Here is an 18,065-nt window from a genome sequence, read left to right as displayed (position 1 = left end):
AGGTACTGACATAAAAAAAGCAAAATGCATTAATGGACTGGAGAGACTTGTTTGGACTGGAAAAGAGGAACTTTTGAGTTGAATGCAAAAAAATGGTATTTTGTATGTGGTCAATTTAGTTTACAGTTAATTTTGACGGCAGTTTCAGCTGGAGGCAATAGGAGTAGTAGACTACACATAGCAGTGAAGTGAAACTGTGAATGGCTGAAGAAATTTCAAATAATTTGGATGGAGGTTAGAGACTAAAGAGTGGATTTAACAACGTCATCTGGGATCATGGTTTAAATATGTCATCCGACAGAAGAAGGTCTTTGATTGGAGACAGTGAGGCTAAATGAAAAATTTAGGATCTGATGGTCCTCAGATGAATCATGTTATGGCTGGAGCAGTTCTAATCATGATCATATAAACAATGGCGAAAAGGAAGAATGAGGTGGTTTATCCTCAACATTTGTGAAATATCCTTGATAGCAAAGGAAGTCTTAGGAGTTATGAGTGTTTAGAAGTTGCCGAAATAGCATTCAGTCAGTGGGCTTCCCAGGTGGCTGGGCAGTAAAGAATCTGCCTGCCCATACAGGAGACATGGTTTCCATTCCTGGTTTGAGAAGATCCCCTAGAAAAGGAAATGGCAACCCACTCCATTATTCTTGCCTGGGAAATTCCAGGGATCGGGGAGCCTGGTGGGTTATAGTCCATGGGGTTCCAAGACTTGGACAGGACTTAGCGATTAAACAACAATGGACAGATACTCTGGTAAATCCTTTATATTCATTATCTAAAAACTGAGGTGGTATTATGGTGTTCTGTTGTCAACCAAATGTGGATATTTTGTCTCGGTTTTAAAAGTTACCAACCATTTTGATTCAGATCCCAATAGATGTTCTTCGCCTAGTGTTGCTCAGACAAATAGAATGAAGCAATTCAGTTCAGAAGTTTGGTTCTTCTGAGAACCGGGCGGTTTCAGGAGGCGGGCAGGGATGCTTTTTAGGGCTCCCTCAGCATGGAGGCAAGGGCACCCCACTCCAGTACTCTTGCCTGGAAAATCCCAAGGACGGAGGAGCCTGGTGGGCTGCAGTCCATGGGGTCGCTAAGAGTCGGACACGACTGAGCGACTTCACTTTCACTTTTCGCTTTCATGCATTGAAGGGAATGGCACCCCACTCCAGTGTTCTTGCCTGGAGAATCCCAGGGACGGGGGAGCCTGGTGGGCTTCCATCTATGGGGTTGCACAGAGTCGGACACGACTGAAGCGACTTAGCAGCTGCAGCATGGAGGGGAGGGGGCTGAGTGCTCGCCCCGCACACGGCTGTGCAGCGGGGCTTGGCCGGCAGTGCTGGGCGCAGCCTCTCTGCACACAGCCCCCTGCTGCAGCCATCTTGAAGTGAGTGTCCTGGCAGGGCTTGCAGTCTCTAGTCTATAAGATGAATCATAGTATTTTAATGTGCTAGTTGGATGCATTGACTAAGAGTGAAGTTTTCCATCATTGAGTTCCCTTTTCAGACGATTGTATGAAAAGTCACACTAGTCAAATGAATTGCAAAGCTTACACTCTTATACTTTCTGGAACTCTGGAAATAATGTTCTTGAAGATTTTGAAAGAAGTCATTGATAAAAGTTGTGTATCAAGCAACATTCTGGGGTAAACTCTTTGGTCAAAACATTCCTAACAGCTCTCCAATTTTAGTATTTTTACTGAGTTACTTTTTAGTTGTTTATATTTTCTCAGGAAATATCCATTTCATGTTGATTTTTAAATGTATTAGTGTGGTAGTCTTTCTGTCTGCAGACAGAAAATTTAGTTTAGTTCCCTGTGTATTTATATTTATTAGATTTTCCAAAGGATACTCTATTTTATTGGTCTCTTCTATAATTGTATTTTAATTGTTTTCTAATTCATTAATTCTACTTCTAATTAATGCTGTTCTTGGAATTATTTTGTTTTTCTTATTCTAACTTCTTGAGTTAAAAGTTCAGCTCAATTATTTTATTTCTAATAACTACAAAGTGATGCATATATTAAGTGTGTTTTTTCTATATTCTGTATGTTTTAATATATTGTTAATTTTTAGAGTCTATAACTGCAACTTTGATTTCCTCTTTAAAATTAGATAGTACACTTGGGGTACCAAGTAAGTTTAATTTTAGATTATATAATTTGTTATTTAATTCTGATACCATTTAATTGTGAACAGAGGATGTAATTTATGTATTTAGAAGTTTCAATTTTGAAAAAAAAAAATCCATTCATGTAAACAGTCACCACTAGCATGTAGATGTTATTAGTAACCAGTGATTCCCATACCTTATTGAACATTAGAATAACCTAGAGTACTTGTTAAAACACAGTTGATTGTTCCACTCTTTCAATTTCTAAACTCAGTAAGTCTAGACTAAGCCTCAATAATTTTCACTTCTAAAAAGTCTCCAGGTGTTTCTGATGCCCCCAGAGTGGGGACCACATTCTGAGAATCAAAACTATAAAGAGATTTGATTTTAATCACAGGATATTATACTTAATAAAACTGGAAATTATAGTTATTGGAGATATTTAGATGAAGGAAATGACTTGATGAAAGTGATTTTTTTTCTAAAATTTATTTGACAAGAGATTAAAGAAGAGTTTGTATGACATTAATAGAACCTATGTTTGGAATAACCAGCTATAGAAACTACTCACGGATGTGAACTTTTCAAGGTGTAAGCTAAGGTAGCCATGGGCAGAATAGGAAGAATGTGAAAGAAACAGAAAGAAAAAAAAGTGCATCAGAATGTTATGTCACTCTGTGTTGTTGGAATATAATGAGACAATTTAAGGTCACCAGTAAAGTGGGATCTTGGTCTGGGGCAAAGATGAGGAGAAGGAGGTACAAAGGGCATACCATTTAAGCAATCACTTACTGGTCTCCCCCACATCTTTCTACTAGACCTGTGTTTATCAGGATGAAGACAGTGACTACTTCTGAGATTCCTGCAGGGTATGGAAGAGTAGAATTTCTACTGCTGTTGAAATTATGAAAATATTCTGCACATGTCAATTATGGTGACATTCAGATCCAAAGACTAGCTTTCAGAATTTTATCTTTAAACTTCTCATGTAATGGCTGGATTACTTTCATCAAATAGAAGAGGTTGGGAGGGTGTGGGATTTTTAGTTGCATTGTATCCACACATCAGTGAGAAACTGACAGAACTTGCCTAAATGTAGATGGTGAGTGGTTTATTAGGTAACCAGTGCCTGTTATCCAGAGATACATGCCTAGTTGATCTCAGTGGAAGCAAGCACTGGGTAACTGCAGAAAGAGGACGCAGAAAGATTTAGGCAGGAGGAAGTTATCCTTAGAGACAAAATGGGGAGGGGTCTGGCAGGAACAAAGCAGTGCCACTGTTTTAGGGTCAAATAGAAATACTAGGCCTCTTAACCAGAACTAAGGTAAAAGCCTAAATACCCAAATGTACCATCAGATTTGCTTTAGGATATTGGAAGAAACTGTTATTAGATAACTTCCACATAAACTTAACCACTTGAGCACAAACTTAATAAGTTTCCACAAAAAACCAAAAGGAGGGCCGGTAGCTGAGACCGAAAAGCTGTTTTCTAGAGTAAATCATTCCTCAAACACAATAATAAAGAAAAGCTATATCACTGAAAAGTAAAAGTTGTTATCAAAGGACATGCCTGCCGTGTGTTTTATGTATGTGGATTAAATTCTTTTCAGCATACTACCATATATGCTGACATTATCCCTCAGAAATCTTTCACTCCTGAAAGTATACATTTGGTAAGAAAAACTGAGTCAGTGATTTGTACGTATATAAATCAGGTTTTTCTTTCCTTTGGAGACAATTTTGGTCTGAAAGCCTGGAAAAAATAAATAAAAAATAAATGAAAATAAAAAGGGAAAGGAGAAAAGTTAGAAAACACAGCCCAAATGACAGTAAATGTTAATGGTCTGATCACACACATGAAAATTGTCCTTCAAACTGAAGTGTATATTAAATAGTAATGGATAGATATACTTCTCTGTGGGATCTGATTTGTCTAGCAAATCCTTACTGACATATACTCTCATTTACTACTATATAGCCTTTTGAAAATGCCATTCCAGCAGAGCATAAAAAAGGTTATTTAGATTAAGTATAGTTACAAGATAAGCAGTATACTGAGTTCATTGGACTTCATGCGCACTCATTTAATTTCCACCGCTCCATTACTCTGAATCAAACTGTCCCTGAAAGAACAAGAGTAAGGAAAAGGGCATTACAAAATACAAATCACAAAGTAGGGAACATTCTTCTTAAAAACGAAATGGTCTCCATGTGTTACCATTTAATACCATGGAAATACTTTCTTGACTTTTATAGCATGCAAAGAAATTGCACCAATCTATTAAAGAATGCAATAAAAAAAGTCTTTGAGGTGGGTTAACATTTTCCAGGTCTTTATCATTCTAGATGGGCTTGGAACTTCAAAACACTGTAAAATATTATAAATGGCATCCATTTGCATCTGTGTGCAGCTTATGGCATAATGAATGCATGACCACTTAACCATTTATTGAATACAGGAAGAAATACGATGAGACCTTTGGTAACATGTTTTAAAATAAGGCCCAAAGCCAGACTTTAAAGAAAGACAGAGTGCCAAAACAGTTTATCTTCTTTTTCCCTTTTAACTTTAGTGCCACTAAGTGCCAGGATGAGGCTCTTTGGACTTCATTTGAAATTCAAGTAATTAATAAAACCAGAGAAAATAATTTTTTTCTGGGATAAGGTATTGTGATAATATATAAATAAGAAAGGCCTGAAGTTTAGAGGACAGAAAATGACAGTGCTAATAATAAAAGTTATACTGGGTGATTTAAGTAATTGTTAATACCTTTCACATGTTCCGTTTGCATTTGACAGTGGCTGAACTTTATTAGCCTTTAATGGCCTTCATTAAATTATATTTGGTATCTAAAAGGCTATGCATTGAATGGGGATCATGAGGACGATCTCTTTTATCAGAACATATTCCTCAACTAAGGAGGTATGACCCTCAGCATCTTGTCTTAGCAGATAATGTGCTTTCTGTCTTATTTCAGACAGTGGAGAAATGGCAATTTTTATAGATTTTCTCTCAGTGGACTCCTTCCCAGTAACATTTAAACATTCTCTATCTTTAAAAAATTCCCTCTTTGACTCTTCATCTTCCTACAGTTATTTTACTGCCCTAGTTGCTATTGTTCTTTGTATCAACCTCCTCACAAGTAGAAAAGTATTGTCCTCACCTTCTTACCTCTAACTCTCTCCCCAACCCACTATAATTTGGTTCTTCACTGTTCCCTCCTCAACTCACATCAAGGTCACTAGTAACTGCCATGTAGATAAAGTAAATTTAAACTTTCAGCCATTATCTAATGCATCTTCCTGTAATGAGTGCTTATTAGATCACTTGTTTTGTAAGACAAAACAAAAATAAAATAATCCCCCTCCCCATTATTTTTGCTCATTGTTCATAAAGTAGGCTTCCCTAGGTTCTTTCCTAAACCTCATTCTCTCGTGAATCCATGACTTCTTCCTAGGAAACTCATTCCCTTTCTAGCTTCAGTTAATGACACCACAACATGTACCTAGAGCCAGACTATAGATTCATAAGAACAAGACCCTTGGTTGTATCTACATAACACCAAGCAGTTTCTGGCACATAGTAGGCTGTCAGTAAATATCTCTTTCCTGACTAGTTGACATATCTTTCTTTTGTTCACTAAGCCTGTATAGTAAACTGCCTAGAGGACATTTTCAATTGGAGGTCTCTCTGTTACCTGGAACTCAGAATTTCCTAAAATAAATTCATCATTTCCACAACTCCCACCCCCATGTTCCTTTTTCCCGTTTGAGAGACAGAACCTGCTCCTTCAGCATGCTTCCTGATTTACATCATGGTGCTGTGAGCCATCAAGGCCCCAGAAGAGTGCCTTGTGAGTCCTTAACTTCCACAATGTCTTGTTTTTCTAATCTTCCCCTTCTATCCATTCTCATCACCCCCATCTCAAGTATCAAGAAGCAATTAGGCATAGACTTCAACTCCTTCAGCAGCCTGCCAGCTCCTTTCCCATTCTTTAGTCTTAATACAAGTTTGTTTTTTTTTTTTTAAACTGGGTAAATTTTTTTTTTTTTAACCGAGTAAATTTTAAGAAAGAGTGTTGTTGTTTAGTCACCCAGTTGTATCTGACTCTTTTATGACCCCATGGACGAATTGAGACAGTAGCATTGACATAAATACACTGCCATGTGTAAAATAGATAGCTAGCAAGGAGCAGCCATTTAGCACAGTGAGCTCAATTTGGTGCTCTTTGATGACTTAGAGGCTGGGTTGGGGGTGGGAGGGAGGGAGACCCAAGGGGGATATACGCATTCTTACAGCTGATTCATGTTGTACAGTAGAAACCAACACAAAATTACAAAGCAATTATCCTCCAATTAAAAATAAATTTTAAAAAAGAAACAATTAGAGTACATCATCCATATCTGGATTCTGTCATCATGTTAAATCCTTACTGTGGTCAACACATGACTCCTCTGATAGCCTAGTTGTTTATTATGTAGGTATGTGACTGATAGCCTATTTCATTCTTGTGCCTTTTCGTTTACTATCCAAAGGTATTCCCAGTTTAACATAGATTCCCTACAGAGGACTATGATAAACCCAAATAAATCATGCTTTAGTTTTAAGTACTGTAGGACTTAGAGGGAGAAAGCTGTATTTTTTTTCAATGGGCCTTTCCTTGGAAGATTTCAACACAATAGGAAAAAAAAATCTCTTTTGCCTACATATGATTTTACTGAGAATTTTTATTAGTCTAAGAGTGTGGGAGCATAGGTGGAAAGCATCTGTTCTTTTAAACTGGTTACACCCTTCTAGAGTTGCTGGTTCATGTGTAAGCGTGTAAAATACTTCTACTTTAAAGACCAAGATATTTTAATATAATAAATATAAGTGAGACATGGGCCACTCTATGTCCCCTAATTCCTTGACTTGAGTAAATAGAACATTTAAGCTTTGTATAAAATTGTCTTCAATGCCTCTGTCTCCTTAGGTCCACCTTACCTCCCAATATCTCCAGGGATTTTTGATGGAGGCTTAAATTTTCCCTGGACTTCTTTGGTGCTAACAAACCTATCCCACCAAACCAATCTCCAAAGTGTGTGTCACCAAATGCACAAGCTGGTCTATTTTCCACAGTGGATCACCCTCTGCACACTGCCCAACCACTCTTAAAAGACCCGACTCTATGAGGAAGTGTTTGTATGAAAGTTGTAGAACAGTGGAAATCTGAGGAAACCTAACAGTAATGTTCTGAGTTAGTCTCAGGGCTTCTCCTAAGGCAGTCTGTGTGTTAGGCACTCACTTATGTCCAGCTCTTTGCGACCCCACCTGGTTTCTCTGACCATGGGATTTTCCAGACAAGAATACTGGAGTGGGTTGCTGTTTCCTTCTTCAAGGGATCTTCCTGACCCAGGGATAAACCTTGGTCTCCCACATTGCAGGCAGACTCTTTACTGTCTGAGTGACCAGGAAATCCCAGAACAGTGGAGAAGGGTTGCTGTCTGATAAAGAATCCGTACATTTTTGAGCGAGCTTGGTAATCATTGATTAGGCAGTAATTTATCCTAATACAGCTTAACATGGCTATTTTTATAACCATAGAAATATGATGTGAGTTTATAATCTGATAATCTACTGCCTTTCTTGTTTCTCTCAGAATACAACATCTGGAATTCCCTAGATATTAAGACTAAAAGTTGAGATGAAGTTACTATTATCATGGAAGTGGAAAGATTAACAATAATGTTGACTAAATAGCATTTACAAATATATGAAGTGTCTGGGGGACATTATTGGGTATGGGTACTATTTTGGAATAGAAAAATCTTACTGTTAAGGATAGCCATGTGTGGTGTATATTGTACTTTATAGGCTTCCCCGGTGGCTCAGATGGTAAAGAATCCTCCTGCAATGTGGGAGACCCAGGTTCAATCCCTGGGCTGGGAAAATCCCTTGGAGAAAGGAATTATTTTTTTCCCTTCTCCCAGCAGCATTATTTTTTTTAATGGATATTCGTTACTCTTCACTTAATTTGGAGACTTAAAATTTTGCAAATAGTGGAATTAGTGATTAGTTGAGACTTGGAACAGTTGTATTGCATTTTTAATACAATGCTAGAAAGGTGAACTACTGTGAAGTACCTTGAGTTTTGAGGAGGGCATGGCAACCCACTCCAGTGTTCTTGCCTGGATAATCACATGGACAGAAGAACCTTGTGGTTCTTAGGAGTCCATAGGATAATAAACAGTAGGACATGACTTAAGCGACTTAGCATGCATGCATGCACCTTGAGTTTTATGTGAACATTTAAAATGTAGAAAATAGCTAAAATAACATCGTATACACCTGTTTACTCTTCATCCTGCCATTTTTTGTTTCAAAATTTTTATGCAATTATTATTAAGAGTAAAGTTGAATTTCACTTCTTTTCACAGTCCCATTAGCCTCTCTTGCTCTCTAAAGGGAACTATTACATTTTTAATTAATCCTTGACTACATGTGTCTTCATGTACTATATGTCTTGGATATATCTCATAAAATACTTGCAAATATACGTTTAATATTCTACTCTTTTCACTCAGTATATTTCTGAGATTTGCCAATGTGTTCTAGAGCTTTAAATTAATCTATCATATGGATTAATTATGGTTTATTTTTCCTAATTGTTTGCTTCAAAGATTGCTATGGTGAACATCCTTGTATACCCTATCTAGTACACTTGTGCAACTATTTATTTCTCCAGGGTCCATATATAGGCATGGGATTCCCAGGTGATAAGGCATTCACCAGATATTACCATATTGTTCTCCAAGGTGGATTTTAACAATTTACAGTTTCACAAGAAATAAAAAAAGAGTGTTCCTGTTTTCCTGTGCTCACTTCACTAACACTTGATATGTTTAGACTTTGAATTGTCCTCACTTCCTTGTTTTCTTTGATTTTCATTTTAGATTTACTCTTACATCACAGAGTAGATACAGTTTGTTCTACAATGGAGATATTTGCCTTTGGTCTTGGTTTTGGATAAATGCTGATTTCAGCCAAGTGTTTATATAGTGTATCTTTTAATATATAATTAAATTTAAATCTTAACATGTAAATATATATATTGAAAATAAATAGCAATTGAGAATTTGAATGATGTTATCAATTCTATTTACTGAGAATTGAAATAACAATCATTTGTGATCTGATATTTATTTATTTATTCACTCTTTTTTTTTTTTAACACCTTGGTTTCTCTTTTAAACTCAGTGACATTCATATCCCATGCTGATCATCAATAAAATAGTCAGAACCTTTCATCAGGAGATAGAACACAAATTACAGTGCAATTCTCCATTCCTTTTTCTACAGTTACCTAAAGATCACTTTGAATTTAGTGTGTTTAACAAGGGCTTTTTAAAAAGAAATGTGCTTTTCTTTAATTAGCTCTTAAAAATGTTAGTGATGGCCACTTAACATAAAAGAGTGTTTAACTTTTTGTGTCAATTAAGTGTCATTTTCTGATGAGAATTTCTAATGGCATTATTCTAGGAGAAGTGTCTATCAATTACCATTCCACTTTTCCTACATCCTGATCTATTAAGACAGGGGGACAGAGAGAAATAAGTAGCATCTTACTTGCTTTCTATGACCTCATAATTATTGTGACTAGAAAACATTTTATTCAAAATCCTCTAGATGGTATTGAACCTTGTTTTTTTTTTTTTTAATAAATTCCCAGTGCTGCTGCACATTATATTAAAAAGCACTTTGCTTTGACTTATCTATCACTAGTGGAATTCAGGAATTGATAGAAGGATGGTTTTTAAAATTTTCTATATTCAAAAAAAAAGCTGTCAACTCTTTAAACCTATATCCAATGAGAAATGTGCAAAATCTTTTCTGAGCAGTATAAAAAAAAATAATAATAACAGTAATAATAGAAACCCTGACATTTATTAAGTGGTGTTTCCATGGTGGGCACTGAAATTATCACATGCATTCATTACAACTCTTAGGAAGTAGAGAATATTGCCATCTCCTCACCACCACTGTGGCAACTGCTTCTCTGTACAAGTTGGTATAATTGTTCAAAACTATTAATTTATTAAAAGCTAAAATGTTTTGAGTATATTACATACCATATAGATAAGTTCAGTCTCCTAGTTTTAGAAATTGAGGAGGCTAAGTTGTAAAGACTGGCAATGGTTTCCTGCACAAAGTTGACAAAGGGCCTAATGCTCTGACGTTCCTGACAGCATGGTGTGGAACATACTTATCGGTTGCAATATTTTCTGTAATTTCACTTTTTCTTTATTGGCTTAATGGAATCTTATCATAAATTTGACTTAGATGCTAGTTTTATTTGCATAGTATTACTCCTTCCATTCTTCTTTTTTTTTTCATTTATTTTTATTAGTTGGAGGCTAATTACTTTACAGTATTGTAGTGGTTTTTGTCATACACTGACATGAATCAGCCATGGATTTACATGTATTCCCCATCCCGATCCCCCCTCCCACCTCCCTTTTCACCCGATTCCTTCCATTCTTCTTGTCATAGCACTCCTACTCTGGAGGCTGTCTCTTCTCGCAGTGGGGCTCTTGTCTATTCACGGTTTTCTAGCGCTGTCAACACTGGACATGTGACTTGCACCTGAGCAATAAAAGTTCCATTACTCTGGTGATAGTAATTAGCTCAGCATTTGTACACTAAACCAAATACAAATAGATACCAAAGGTTTTGTAAAAAGGAACTGGGAACTATAGTTTTTTTTTTTTTAATTCAACTGAGTTGGTATAATTTTGAACCTGTTTTTGGTCATTTTCTTCAAGAGGAGAGAATAAGATCAACACACAAAGTTAAATAGCAGAAAAGGAGAAGGAGAATCTAAACAGATTAAAAAAAAAACAACACACACACACACAGATCCAATAATCCCTAAGATAATTCTATCCCACAGATTAATTGAGAATGATGAAATGCCTTTTTAAGGTTTGTCAGTAAAATATTTGGATATAAGCTTTAACTTGAAAAAGACATAGATTATGCTCTTTGTTTAGCCTTGAACACTTTCTATCACTTTGCTTCTAAAGGTACTTTAGGAGGAAAGGGTAGTGGCAATGTTATATTTATTTTTAGTATGTTTATGCATATTTAATTCAGTAAATTTTAAAAAATAATGCTAAAAAGTTAGTTTTCTATAGTGTATTTTATTTAATATTAAAACCAGTTTCTATGAACAAGTATAGAATTGAATTATTATCATATTAATGTAAGACACATATAAGTATAATAAACACATTAATGAAATTTATTCAAGTAACATGATATATATACATATATGTGTGTGTATATATATATGTGTGTGCATGTTTGTGTGTGTGCACACACGCGCACACGTGGTAAGTTGCTTCATTTATGTCTGACTCTTTGTGGATTCTCAGTTTCCTCTGTCCATGGGATTCTTCAGGCAAGAATACTGGAGTGGGTTGCCATGGCCTCCTCCCAGGGAACTTCTGTACCCAGGAACTGAGCCTGCATCTCTTACATGTCTTTTGCTTTGGCAGAAAGGTTCTTTACCACTAGCACCACCTGGGAAGCCATACACATATATATGTATATATTATACACACACACATACTTCATAAATATAATTTTAATTTTTTAAAGCCTTCTTATATTTCTAGAAATACATGTTAGCCAAGTACAAGAATACTTAAAGAGAAGAAATGCTTTCTTAAGAGATAATGAAGATTCATGGTACTTTTATGTAGATTTAATGATGAATACCATTTGAACATTGTCATCAAAATTAACGAAATGATAAAAGTCTTTTTATAAAATGGATCTTTTACAAATGCAAGATAGTTCAAAATTTACACCAAGAAAGACACATGTATAAGAAAATTTAGTTTAATAATTATATAAGACAAATAGTTGTTTCATAATCTGATACTACCAAAGAATGAACCTTTATGAACCTTGCTTTCCATAATTGCTGGTTCATATATCAATACTTGGTATCAAAGAAGCATTACATTAAAACTATTAACAGGCAGCATAATAGTTTACATTTATTGAGGATTTAGCATCTATGTTAGGTCTTCTATATGCTTTATCTTATTATTCAAAATCCCTGTAATATAATATGGATACATATCTCTGTTTTTCCATTAGTAGATGAGTTTATAGGGCTTCCCAGGTGGCACTAACGGTACAGATCCTCCCTGTCAATGCAGAAGATGAAAGAGACACAGGTTCAAACCCTGAGTCAGGAAGATCCCCTGGAGGAGGGCATGGCAACCCACTCTAGTATTCCTGCTTTGAGAATCCCAGGGACAGAGGGGCCGGTGGGTTATGGTCCATGGGATCACAAAGAGTTGGACATTCTGAGCAACTTAGCATTCATGCATGCAGTTGTATTTATAGAGGATATGTAACTTGCACCAGGGTCTCTCTAATGATCATATTCCTAATTCCTGAACAACATTGTAACCCAGACATTATTTCCACCTTTATTGTTGATAGATCCTAGTTTTAGTCACAACTTCTTGTCAGATTTGAGAGGGAAAGTGGCAGCTATTTTTTATCTAAGCACTTAATTTAAAAATTCATTCTCTAGTAGTTGTATAGGTATAAATGCATGTGCATGTGTAATGGTGAATACATATCCTTAATATACATGCTTAACATTTTAAAAATGCATATCAAAGAGTTCATCTCTTATATAAGGAATAAAAATTGTGACACTGGCCATTATAAGGTGTTAAAAAATTCATGGCAACTTTTGAAAAAGGCGGAATGTTATTAACCTTAGTGTCTTGACCAAATTACAGTTTGGGTAATTACATTTGTCTTCCCTAATCTCCCTTTCAATTTTCAATTGGGTAGTGTATTCTTAATGGATTTCATTACCAAGTTTCCCTTAGGAAAAAAATAATAAGACTTATATTTTCTAAGACTTGGTTCACGCCAAATTTATGTTCTCTAACTTCACTTGAACTGTCACTGAAACTCTTCAAATGTGTGTGTATGTCTTCAATTCATTCCTCGTTCTTTTTTGTTTTTTGCCTTCTCATTTTGACTCTTCTAAACCACTTCTATTCTCCTCAAGATCCAAATACACATTTCAGCTGAGCAATTATTTCTGAAAGCCAAGTATGCAACCACTCTCCTATTTGCTGATGTGCCAAGATCAATTGGGTGTTGTTTGCTAGTTTCCATATCAGAAAATATTGCTTTTTTCCCCCCTTTTAGAGATGAATTTACCTCTTACTTCACAGAAAAAAAAGAAAAATTAGTCATCCAGAGTGTACTTCTGCCAGCTATCCCTTCTCTGTAAAAATGTCTTCCTATAACCATATCCTTGACTTTTCAAAACTCCACCGTATCATTCTTCCATTTCTTATTTCTTCCTTTCTGTCTGTATTAAATAAAAGTATGTGCCTTCTTCCCTAACACAGCTGCCTTCACCTGTTCTCTTGATCCCTACCTTGCTTATCATCTTACTTCCCTACTCTTAAATCAATTACTTTTATTAACAACATCCATAGGCATTTAAAACATTTGTTTCTTACTAATGGGGAAAAAATCCATTTCATCTTGATTTCTCTAGCCCTTAAGGAATCACATATTCTTTTTTATTCTTTTTATCACCATGTCCTTACTTCTCATTTTTTAGTCAATTCCACACAATATGATTTCCTTTCTTACTATCCTGTTGCAATTCTTCTTCAAAGAAAACCAGTAACTTTCAGATTGCAAAATCAATACCCTTTTCTTAGCACTCAAAATTTGTGTTTCTCTGTGGGCTTTATTGTTGCTGACTGCTCCTTATTCATAAGCGCTATGTTTTTTCAACTTCTCATACATTGTTTTTCTTCTCCTGCCTTTATGAATTCTTTAATATTCATGATTATTTCTCTTGGTTTTTCAAATTTTAGTGTAAGGCCTTATTAGCATTGTGTCTTTGGCTTCTTTCTGTAATCTTTTTGTTAGTTTTAATTAACTAGTTGATTGAAGGAAAAGTAAGACAAATGCATCTTTTATATACTATGTGCTAGCCACTAGAACAAATACATAAATAATTTCATGTATTCAGGAAATCAAAACCAGAGATAATAGCATTTTAAAGAAAAAACTGAGACTAAATATGACCTAAATATATTTTAAAATTACCTCTTATATACCTGGTTTTATATTTTATTACTTAATTCAAATCATTCCATAATCTCAGACCTAGATATTTTCTCTAGTGGTTAATTGCAGTATTTCAGACAAAAAAAATTGTGAGTAAGTTATCTAATGTTTCATAAATAATTTTTTAATAGGTTCAGGATACAAATTCACGTCTATTCAATTACAAAGTTTATCTTTAGTCCTCTACATCATCTTACTTCAAAATGGAACACTCTGTCATGTTTATACCTTCATTTATGAACTTTCTCTGGAATAGCCATCTCATGGCCCTGAATATGCATTAGTCATATTTATATGGGTATCTAGTTTTCATTATATATTCCACCCATGTAAGTAGCTTAATTTTAATGTTTTCTAAAAGCTCATTTTTCAATATGGTATCATTGACTTTCTATTTCTCTCAAGAAGGGCTTGATTTTTTAAAAAAAATTTATTCAAGTATAGTTGATTTATTCTGATGTACAGCAAAGTGGTAGTTACACCAACACACATGCATATGTGTGTGTGTGTGTGTGTGTGTGTGTGTGTGTGAGAGAGAGAGAGAGAGAGAGAAGAGAGAGACATCATATTGAAAAATAGAGGCATTACTTTGCCAACAAAGATCCATCTAGTCAAAGCTATGGTTTTTCCAGTAGCCATGTGTAGATGTGAGAGTTGGACTGTAAAGAAGGCTGAGTCCTGAAGAATTGATGCTTTTGAACTGTGGTGTTGGAGAAGACACTTGAGAGTCCCTTGGACTGCAAGGAGATTCAACCAGTCCACCCTAAAGGTGTTCATTGGAAGGACTGATGCTGAAGCTGAAACTCCAATACTTTGGCCACCTCATGTGAAGAGTTTACTTATTGGAAAAGACCCTGATGCTGGGAGGGATTGGGGCAGGAGGAGAAGGGAATGACAGAGGATGAGATGGCTGGATGGCATCATCAACTTGGTGGAGATGAGTTTGACCAAGCTCCAGTAGTTGGTGATGGACAGGGAAGCTTGGCATACTGCAGTCCATGGGGTAGCAAAGAGTCAGACAGGACTGAGCAACTGAACTGAACTGACCTTATCAGTTGGTCCTACCAGCTGGTGGCCAGAAGCTACCACACATGGTAGGGCATGCCAACCAACTGGATGGGGGTCAACCAAGCCTACCAACCCACTCATACAATCCACCATAGTAAAGGACCCACATAGCCCTCACGGAGGTAACCTTAGAGCATATAGCTTTGGTAATCAGAGGGCAATGTGCTACTGGTAAACATAGAACATTTCCTACAAAAGACCACTTCTTTAACAGTTGAGAAATGTAACCAACCAATAAGAATAAAAACAGCCACCTAGGCAAGCTGAGGCAACATAGGAACCGGTTCCAGATGAAGGAACAAGATAGAACTATAGAAGAAGAATTAAGTGAAGTGAAGATGGATAATCTACCCAAGACATTGTTCAGGGTAGTGATCATAAAGAGGATCAATGAACTTAGGAGATAATGCGTGCACAGAGTGAGAAGTTAATAGTTTTAAGCAACGAGTCAGAGAATAAAAGAACAACCAAACAGAGATGAAGAATATAGTAAGTAAAATGAAAAATAAAGGAAAATAACAGTAGACTAAATAATGCAGAGAAACAGATCAGTAAGCTGGAAGATATAATAGTGGAAATCACTATTGGTGAACAGAAAAGAAGAATAAAGAGTGCAGAGAATTGAGGACAGTTTGAGACCTCTGAGAAAACATCAAGCACACTAATAGAGATCCCAGAAGTAGAAGAGAGAGAGAAAGGGATTGAGAACAGCTTTGAAGGCATATTAGATGAAAAATTCTCTAACCTGGGAAAGGAAACAGACATCCAAGTACAGAGGGCACAGAGAATCAAAACAGGATTAACCAAAGGAAGACCACACCAAAACAAATTGTGATTAAAATGGCAAGAATTAAAGAAGGAATATTAAAAGCAGCAAGGGAAAATTTAACAAGTAACGCAAGGGAATGCCCATAACACAACTGAGTTTTCAGCAGAATATCTGCAGGGCAGAAAAGAGTGACATTTTTAAAGTGATGAAAGGGAAAACCCTACAACCAAGAATACTTTACCCAGCAAGGCTCTTGCTAAGATTTGATGGATAGAACAAAGATTTACAGACAGGCAGAAGCTGTAAGAGTTCAGTGTCACCAAATCAGCTCTACAAGAAATGGTAAAGCAGCTTCTCAAAATGAAAAACAAAAAGCTACAACTAGGAACATACCATAAATATAGTAAATCGCCCAGGTAAAAATACAATAGAAAGGTTAAAAGACAAAGTAGTAAAATCATCTACTTCCACAGTCAGAAGTTAAGGGATACATAAAACAATAAGATGTGAAATATTATATCAAAAACATCATTAGCAGAAGAGAGTACCAATGCATAGTTTTTAAAAAGCATTTGAAATAAGAGATAAGCAACTTAAAGCAGTCATTTTGTTGTTTGCTATAAAACAACAAAATATATATATTTTGCTATAAAAAACCTCAGGGTAACCAAAAACAAAAAAAAAACTATAATAGATTCACACACAAGAAAATAAAAGGAATTCAAACATAACATTAAAGACAGTCATTAAATCAAAAGAGAAGAGAATGAAAGAAGAAGGGAACCAAAAAGACCAACAAAACAACCCCAAAAGAACAAAATGGCAATAAGATCATATAAATCAGTACTTATATTAAATGGATTGTATGCTCCAATCAGAAGACACAGTTCACCATCTATTAATAATAAACTTATTCAGAAAGTTGTCTAGAGGGAACATACCTCAACATAATAAAAACTGTATATGATAAAAGTGAAGTGAAAGTGAAAGTCACTCAGTCGTGGCTGACTCTTTGAGACCCCATGGACTATACAGAAGACTGGAGTGGGTAAACTTTCCATTCTCCAGGGGATCTTCCCAACCCAGGGATCGACCTAGGTCTACTGCACTGCAAGCAGGTTCTTTATTATCTAAGCCACCAGGAAAGCCCTTGTGGGAAGCCCGGGTTCAGTCCCTGGGTAGGGAGGATCCCCTGGAGATGGGAATGGCTACGCCCTTCAGTATTCTTACCCGGAGAATTCCACGGACAGAGGAGACTGATGGTTGATGGCTGATAGTCCATGGAGTCTCAAAGGGTCAGGCATGACTGAGCGACTAACACTTTCACATACATGAGAAGCCCACAGTATACTCAGCTGTGGAAAACTTAAAGCATTTTCTTTACTATTAGGAGCAAGACACAATGTCCTCTTTCACTGCTTTTTTTCTGCATAGTATTGTAAGTCCTAACCACAGTAAGTAAACAAGAAAAAGAAAAAAAGAGGGGTACTCCAAATTGGAAAGAAAGAAATGAAACTGTCACCGTTTGAAGGTGACATGATACTAAATGTAGAAAATCCTAAAATAGTCGGTAGAAAACTGCTAGATCTCATCAATGAATTCAGAAAAGGCTCAGGATAAAAAGTTGATATATAGAAACTTATTATTTTTCTATACACTAAATACCATCAGAAAGAAAAATGAATAAAGTCCCAGTTTTAATCACATGAAAAAGAATAAAATGCCTAGGAATAAACCTACCTAAGGAGATAAAAGACATGTACCCCAAAACTATAATATATTGATGAAAGAAATTGAAGATGACACAAACAGATGAGCAGATATACCATGTTCATGGACTGGAATAGTTAATGTTGTTAAAATGACCATACTACCCAAGACAGTATACAGGTTCAATGCAATCCCTATTAAAATACCAAGGGCATTTTTCACAGGACTGGAACAAATAACTTT

The sequence above is a fragment of the Odocoileus virginianus genome, chromosome 14 (genome assembly GCF_023699985.2).
Source record: "Odocoileus virginianus isolate 20LAN1187 ecotype Illinois chromosome 14, Ovbor_1.2, whole genome shotgun sequence".
Classification (NCBI taxonomy): domain Eukaryota; kingdom Metazoa; phylum Chordata; class Mammalia; order Artiodactyla; family Cervidae; genus Odocoileus; species Odocoileus virginianus.
The sequence above is the reverse complement of the archived record's forward strand: the minus strand, read 5'-3'. Positions refer to the sequence as shown.